The 7584-nt window shown below is 36.4% G+C and overlaps 1 pseudogene; it reads left to right on the top strand.

Annotated features, from left to right (window-relative positions):
* Window positions 1-6921: 6921 nt before the first annotated feature.
* Window positions 6922-7330, top strand: LOC126077494 (60S ribosomal protein L27-like; annotated as a pseudogene).
* Window positions 7331-7584: the final 254 nt, after the last annotated feature.

Genomic DNA, 7584 nt, shown 5'->3' with positions numbered 1-7584 from the left:
GGCGATCTGTCAAAAAGATATCAACGTTACAAAGCACAGTTTGACTCCGCATTCTAGTACTGCCCACCAACTCCCTACGTGAAAACTAGATAGTAGTCTGCCACTCTAGCAGTGACCTGGGGTAAGGGTCTTACTGCCCATTAGAGAAGAACATTAGGAGGAAAGGTTCTTAAAAATGTTGTGTCATTATTTCAGAACCTCAGCAAAACCGCTTGTGTGATGGTTTTCTGATCGATTACCTCAAGACCGACAATTTCACCTCCTCTGAGGGCTGGGAAAATGTAGCCCATACATAATCATTGTAGTCCCACCGTCAGCCTTTAACCTGCTTCCTGCATCCTTCAGTGTTTGAGAATCCTATTTTAAAATAAGTTTCTCTTTTCACAAGAATATCTGGCTTCCCACACAATAGTTCTCTCTAAAACAAGATTTTAGAATGCAGATTTCTGGGGTAATGAAATTCCTCAGCCTTGAGATTGTGACTCTTTAGAGGAGACTACTGAAAAAAAAAAAAAAATCTGCCTGTATAAAAGCTGTTTTGGCATGCAACAAGGCAAACCTGCATTTGTGGTATAGTTTTATCAAAGCGAATAGCTCTAGAGCTGAGAATGCTATGTTTTTTAAAAAACGACCATTCAAATGCTTATAGCCCCGTACATGCACTAAGATGAAAAATCAGAGCAACTGAAGAAAAAAACAATGGTTTAAAACAGTTTGGAAGAAAAGAAAGTCTCCCAATAAATCACTTGTCATTGTGGATAATAGAATACTGCATCATCTTCTATCTGCTAGAATAAAGGTTAAAACACTGTGCTTGCTCTCTAAACTCTATGATCTTGCTGGCATATTCAGTAGTAGAGTCCATCATTATTGTCCATTTGGTAATGGAAACACTTCTCTTTCCTGTAATTGTTTATAATTCCTGAAAACTCTTAGGGAATGTCATCTGCTTTAATAAGCTATACATTCTCTGCTGAATGTGTTGAGCGATAGCAATAATAGGAAGAGAGAAGAAAATTTCTTTTCCCAGGAAGCATAAAACACTGACAGAATGCTTCACGAATTATTTAAAGCATTTTGCATTTAAAAAAAAAAAGAAAAAGTTTTGAAAAGAAAGGTTGTCTTTCTCTGAAAAAATGAAAGCTTTAAAACGCAAGGGTATGGCATTGAAAACTTAGTTTGCCAACCTCGGGGTATTCTATCTAGATGATCAGCAGCAGCCATCTAGTGCCCAGTCAGACCGTTAGTCCTTCTGAAGTTGATCTCATGACTCTGATCGTCTCTTCCTAGTCTCTTTGGCATCACTCACAACTCCCTTTTGAAATTTTAAAAAAGTTTGCATTTAAGTCAAAGTTGTACGTGCACGTCATTTAAAGAGTTGAAGTATCCTGCAAGGTTTACTACAAAAATGACATTCTTCCCATCCCTTCCTCTACCCCAGAGCCAACACATTGACCCCTTAGCTGACTATTTTCTATTTACCTGATCTGTCTAAAGAAAACGACTGTATTACTGCTTTTGGTTTTATGGTTTTAGGCATTATCTGTCCATTTTCACAGGATGAAGCTTTAGCTCTCTGGCCATCCCTGTTTTCATTGCCCACTCATGTGCTCACTACCATCCCAACACAGTTATATTATAAAGTTGGTTAATGCAATATTCAGTGGTGGGTACATGATTACGACCATATAAATGCTGCTTAAATAGCTGAGCCAAGTAGTAAACTATGCTTACAGTACTTTTCCTATATAACTTTTGGTTTTCCTGGAAATTAAGAGTCATTTAGTTTTATTCATTTGCTCGCTTTATATACTTTAAACCTCAAACTCTGTATTGCCTAAGCTTTCTTTCAAGATGTTTCATGTATTAGGTATTCTATCAAATTAATCTTTTTTTGAGGCATCTCTCCCAGAGTTTGCACCAATCTGGGCTGTTTTCCTCCACATCTGGATCTCAATTTCCCATCCTGCTGGAGATCCCTTCACTTTCTTTCCTTCATTAGATCTTTTTTTTTTTTTTTCTATCTCAAGTCTTCCTCATTGTTGGTTTGCTCTTCCGTTTTGTGGAATACATCCTCAGGTAGCTTTCACAGAAAACAAATATTTTGTGACATTGCATCTGTAAAATGATTTTATTGAGGTATAATGTATATGGATATTGTATATAGTTTCGTAACTCCTTTTTTTGTTATCTGATTAATTTAATACTCAGATTCACAGTTGTTTACAAATAGTAAGTAGTTGCATAACTCTTAAATGCACAGTTTGTTATTTTTTTTACAAGTGGATGCACCTGTATGATCATCATCCAAATTAAGATACAGAACATTTTCATCAGACTTTGTGTCCCATGCCAGTAAATATGGACCCCTTAGGGGTTGTGAGGATTTTTGTTTTATGTTGAGGTGTAATCCACCTCAACATTAAAAAACAAAAAACAAAACAAAACAAAAAAACACCACAACTGGACCAATAAGCAATGTCATGATAAATGGAGAAAAGATTGATGTTGTCAAGGATTTCATTTTACTTGGACCCACAATCAATGACCATGGAAGCAGCTGTCAGGAAATCAAATGACATATTGCACTGGGCAAATCTGCAAAAGATCTCTTTAAAGTGTTAAAAAGCAAAGATGACACTTTGGGGACTAAGGTGCACCTGACCATGATATTTTCAATTGCCTCATGTGCATGTGAAAGGTGGACAATGTATAAGGAAGATGGAAGAATAATTGATGCCTTTGAATTATGGTGTTGGCTAAGGGTATTGAATATACCATGGACTGCCAGAACAAACAAGTCTGTCTTGGGAGAAGTATAGCCAGAGTGCTCCTTGAAAGGGAGAATGGTGAGACTTTGTCTCACCAACTTTGGACGTGTTATCAAGAGGGACCAGTCCCTGGAGAAGGACATCATGCTTGGTAAAGTAGGGGGTCAGTGAAAAAGAGGAAGGTCTTCATGAGAAGGATTTACACAGTGGCTGCAACAATGGGTTTAAACATAGCAATGATTGTGAGGATGGCGAAGGACCAAGCAGTTCTTCTTTCTGTTGTACATAGGGCTGAAATGGGTTGGAACTGACTTGACAGCACCTAACAACAACAATATAGGGGTTACCAATTATTTTGACTCTTATAATCATAAATTAATTTTGCCTTCTTGAACTTCACATAAATGTAGTTACATAGCACAAACTCCTTTATATTTGAATTTTTGAACTCAGTATGTTTGAGATTTATCCATATTATTTATCCATATTATTATGTTCACCAATAGTTCATTCTTTTCTAGTTAGTATTTAGTGGCATATTGAATATATGTGAATATATATACATATCCACATATGTATCACAAAATATGTTTTGTATTTACTTCCGGGATATTTAAAAGAAATTACATTTATCATTTAGCTCTATTTATTTATCCTTGCACTATTAAAAGAGTCTTGATTACTGTAGATTTATGGTAAGTTTTATTACCTGGAGGTGTAAGTTCTTCAATTTAATTTTCTGCTTCAAGATTGTCTTCAAGGTCCTTTGCATTTATAAATAAATTTTAGAATTTGCTTGTTAATGTCTACCACACAAAACAAAACAAAAACAGCCAGGGATGACAAGTGGGATTGAATCAAATATATAGATCAATTTGGAGAGAACTGAGTTCTTAGCAATTTTGATTCTTCTAATCTACAAACGTAGTATGCCGTTCCATTTATTTAAATCTTCTTTCATTTCTCAGCAATGGTATGCAGTTCTCAGAGTATAAGTCTTGTAAAACTTTAGTTGGATTTACGCTTTGGTATGTGATTTTTTAAAATGCTATTGGAACTGATATTTAAAAAAATTACTTTCCAATTTTTGCTGTTAGTAGATAAAGTATAATTATTTGTTACAGTTTAACCTGTATCCAATGATCTTGCTCAGTTCCCTTATTAATTCAAATGGTATGTAGATTATTTTAAAATTTCTACGAGTACAAAAATATCATCACAAATTATGACAATTTTACTCCTTCCAATCCGATCTTTCAATTCTTATTGTACTGGCTAGTATATCATTGAATAGGTGTATTGATGGTGCACATCCTTGTTCTTGCTTTACTGTTATCAGTGGCAAAGTCTTCAATATTTTATCATTATATATAATATTAGTAGTAGGTTTTTATTTGGTGCCCCTTATTAGATTGAGAAATACTTTTGGTCCTAATTTGCCCACGCTTTTTGTCATGAATGAATGTTGGCTTTTAACAATGGCTGTTTCTATATCTGTTGAGATATTTATATTGTTTTCCTCCTTTGTTCTGTTGATGTGGTAGCCTACATTGATTTTCAAATGATAAACCAACTTTGTATTATGGGAATAAGCTTCACTTATTTATGTGGATATATTATCCTGTTAATATATTGCTAGATTTGGTTCTCTAATATTCATCTAGGATTTTTTAAAAATCTATGAGAGATATTGTCATGTATTTTTATCTCTTCTAGTGTCTTTGGAAACCCTGCTGGCGTAGTGGTTAAGTGCTACAGCTGCAAACCAAGAGGTCAGCGGCAGTGGGTTGGTTTGATAGTGTCTTTGGAGCCCTGGTGGCACAGCAGTTAAGAGCTTGGCTGCTAACCAAAAGGTTGGCAGTTGGAATCCACCAGCAGTTCCTTGGAAACCCTATTGGGCAATTGTGCTCTGTCTTATAGGCTTGCTATGAGTCAGAAGCAACTTGATGGCAACTTTTTTTTTTTAATAGTGTCCTTGTCAGGTTTTGTTATCAGAAGTATTCTAACTTGACACTTGAATAATAGTTTGAGTTGGTATGGAATAAAAAAAATCGGTATGGAATACTGCATTGAAAATAATTTCCTTAAAAAATGAGTAGAGCTAAAAGTGGAGAAATAGTCAGGGGCCAGATCATTCAGTGCCTTCTAATCCAAGTTAGTTAAATTTTGATGGTGTAATTTTGAAGTGCTTGTGGGACATCCACATGAAGATGATACAGAGAAATCTGATTATATATTTTCAGGCTTAAATACACTCCATGGTTCCCTACTGTCTTCAACATAAAACCAAAATCAAATCCTTTCCACAGAGTTCTTATTCTCACCCCAGAATGTTTGTCTGATTTCATCTCTTACTAACAAGTCCCATACCTCTTCAGCTACTTTTTCACACCATTAAATGCCTCCTTATCCTTAAACATACAGTTGCACATTTGTCCAACACCACTTCAGTGCTTTTGTGGAACCTAGCCTCTTCACTTCCAAAAAAAAAAAAAAATCCCTCAAACAAAGTACTTTTGAAGCTGGTGGCTTTAACTGAAAGTCGTGGTGGTCATCGGGAGAGATCTTATCAGAGTTCCCGGTCTTCTGTCATCTCACTGATTCTCGCTCTCTCCTCTCTCACCTGCTAGATCTTTGCTGGCCAATACGCTAGCCACTGGCCACCTGTGACTACTGATCACTTGAAATATAGCTAGTAAGTAATGAGATGTGCTGTAAGTATAAACTACACACCTAATTTTGAAGGCATAGGAAATAAACAATAGAAAATATGTCATTGATAATTTTTTTATGTTATTGTTCTTTAGTTGAGGGTTTACAGAACAAACTAACTTTTCATTAAACGATCAGTACGCATATTGTTTTGTGACATTGGTTACCAACCCCACGACATGTCAATACTCCCCCTTCTCAACCTTGGATTCCCCATTACCAGCTTTCCTGTCCCCTCCTGCCTTCTAGTCCTTGCCCCTGGGCTGGTGTGCCCCTTATGTCAAGTTTTGTTATTTGGGCCTGTCTAATCTTTGGCTGAAGCATGAACCTCAGGAGAGAATTCATTGCTGAACTAAAAGTGTGCCCGGGTGCCATACTTTCGGGGCTTGTCCAGTCTCTGTCAGGCCAGTAAGTCTGGCCTTTTTTGTGAGTTAGAATTTTGTTCTACATTCTTCTTCATCCTTGGCCAGGACCCTCTATTGTGATCCCTGTCAGAGCAGTTAGTGGTGGTAGTTGGTCACCATCTAGTTGTGTTGGACTCAGTCTGGTGGAGGCTGTGGCTCATTGATAATTAAAAAAAAAAAATAACTGATTATGTGTTGAAAATGACAATGATTTGAACATACTAGTTTTCTAGTGCTACTGTAACATAAATACCACAAGTGGTGGTTTTAAGGACCAGAAATTTATTTTCTTATAGTTCTGAAGGCTAGAAGTCCAAATCAGGGTCTTGGCCATGTTGATTGTTTCCTTGTCAGTAGCCCAGGCAGTCTTTGCTTCCTTGGCTTGTACAGGATCCTCACATGGCATCTGTCTTCCTCAACGAAAAAACCAAACCCATTGCCATGGAGTTGATTCTGACTCATAGTGACTCTATGTGCTTATTTCTATGTCTAATCTGCTTTTTTTTTTTAATAACTCAAAATTAATTTGCTTCAGGACACACTGTACACTGATATAGCCTAATTAACACAACAAAGAAAATCCTATTCCCAAACAGGAATTCATCCACAGGTATGTATGGAGGTTAGGATTCCAACACATGTTTTTTGTGGGGATACAATTCAAGTCATAACATTGAGTTAAATAAAACATATTATTGAAATTAATTTCATCTGTTTCTTTTTACTGGTTTCAATATGGCTACCAGAAAATTTAAAATTGCATATGTGGTCCATATTTTGTTGTTGTTGGACAGTGTCCTCTATTAGGCAAAATAATTTAACTCTTGAGGCTCTATTTAAATTTGCCTACAAAGTCCCATCAAGGACTTTCATTTTATAGGTTCTCTTTAGGAAGAAGTTGTGATTATAAATACCAAAATCAAACTAAAAAAAAAAAAAAAAAAACCCCAAAACACTAATTCTCCTTGGGGTGAAAAGTAAATGGAAGTGCCATGTCTTCCTTTCTGATTTAGGCCTGGGCGGTTGTCCTAGAAATGGGCAAGTTTGTGAAACCTAGGAAGGTGGTGCTGGTCCTGTCTAGATGCTAATCAGGTTGCAAAGCCACCATTGTGAAGAACATTGATGATGGTACCTCACACCACCCAAGCAGCCATGTTCTGGTGACTGGAATCTATTGCTCTCCCCACAAAGTGACGGCTGCCATGGGTAAGAAGAAAATTTCCAAGAAGTCAAAGATCAAGTCTTTTGTGAAAGTTTATAATTACAATCATGCCGTGCCCACAAGATACTCTGTGGATGTTCCCTTGGACAAAATTGTCGTCAACAAGGATGTCTTTAGAGAACTTGCTCTTAAATGCAAGACCTGGTAGAGGCTGAAGTCGAGTTTGAGGATAGGTACACGACGGGCAAAACAAATGTTTCTTCCAGAAGCTGCAGTTTTAGATCTTTTTTGTTTCAATCATTAAAAATACAAAAAACAAAACAAACAAAAAATAAACCCTTGAATACCCCAAAACATCTATATTTTTTACTTTAGTACTCACTGTATTATACTGTGATTATTAAAAAAAAATTCTCTTTTCCCCACTAGGCTCTGAACAAAGGGGATGTCTTACATTTATGTTTCCACTCCCAATACTTATCACAATGGCAAACACATAGTAACCTGTTGCCATCAAGTCGATTCCAAGTCATAG

The sequence above is a fragment of the Elephas maximus genome, chromosome 5 (assembly GCF_024166365.1).
Source record: "Elephas maximus indicus isolate mEleMax1 chromosome 5, mEleMax1 primary haplotype, whole genome shotgun sequence".
Taxonomy (NCBI): Eukaryota; Metazoa; Chordata; class Mammalia; order Proboscidea; family Elephantidae; genus Elephas; species Elephas maximus.
The sequence above is the reverse complement of the archived record's forward strand: the minus strand, read 5'-3'. Positions and strand labels throughout refer to the sequence as shown.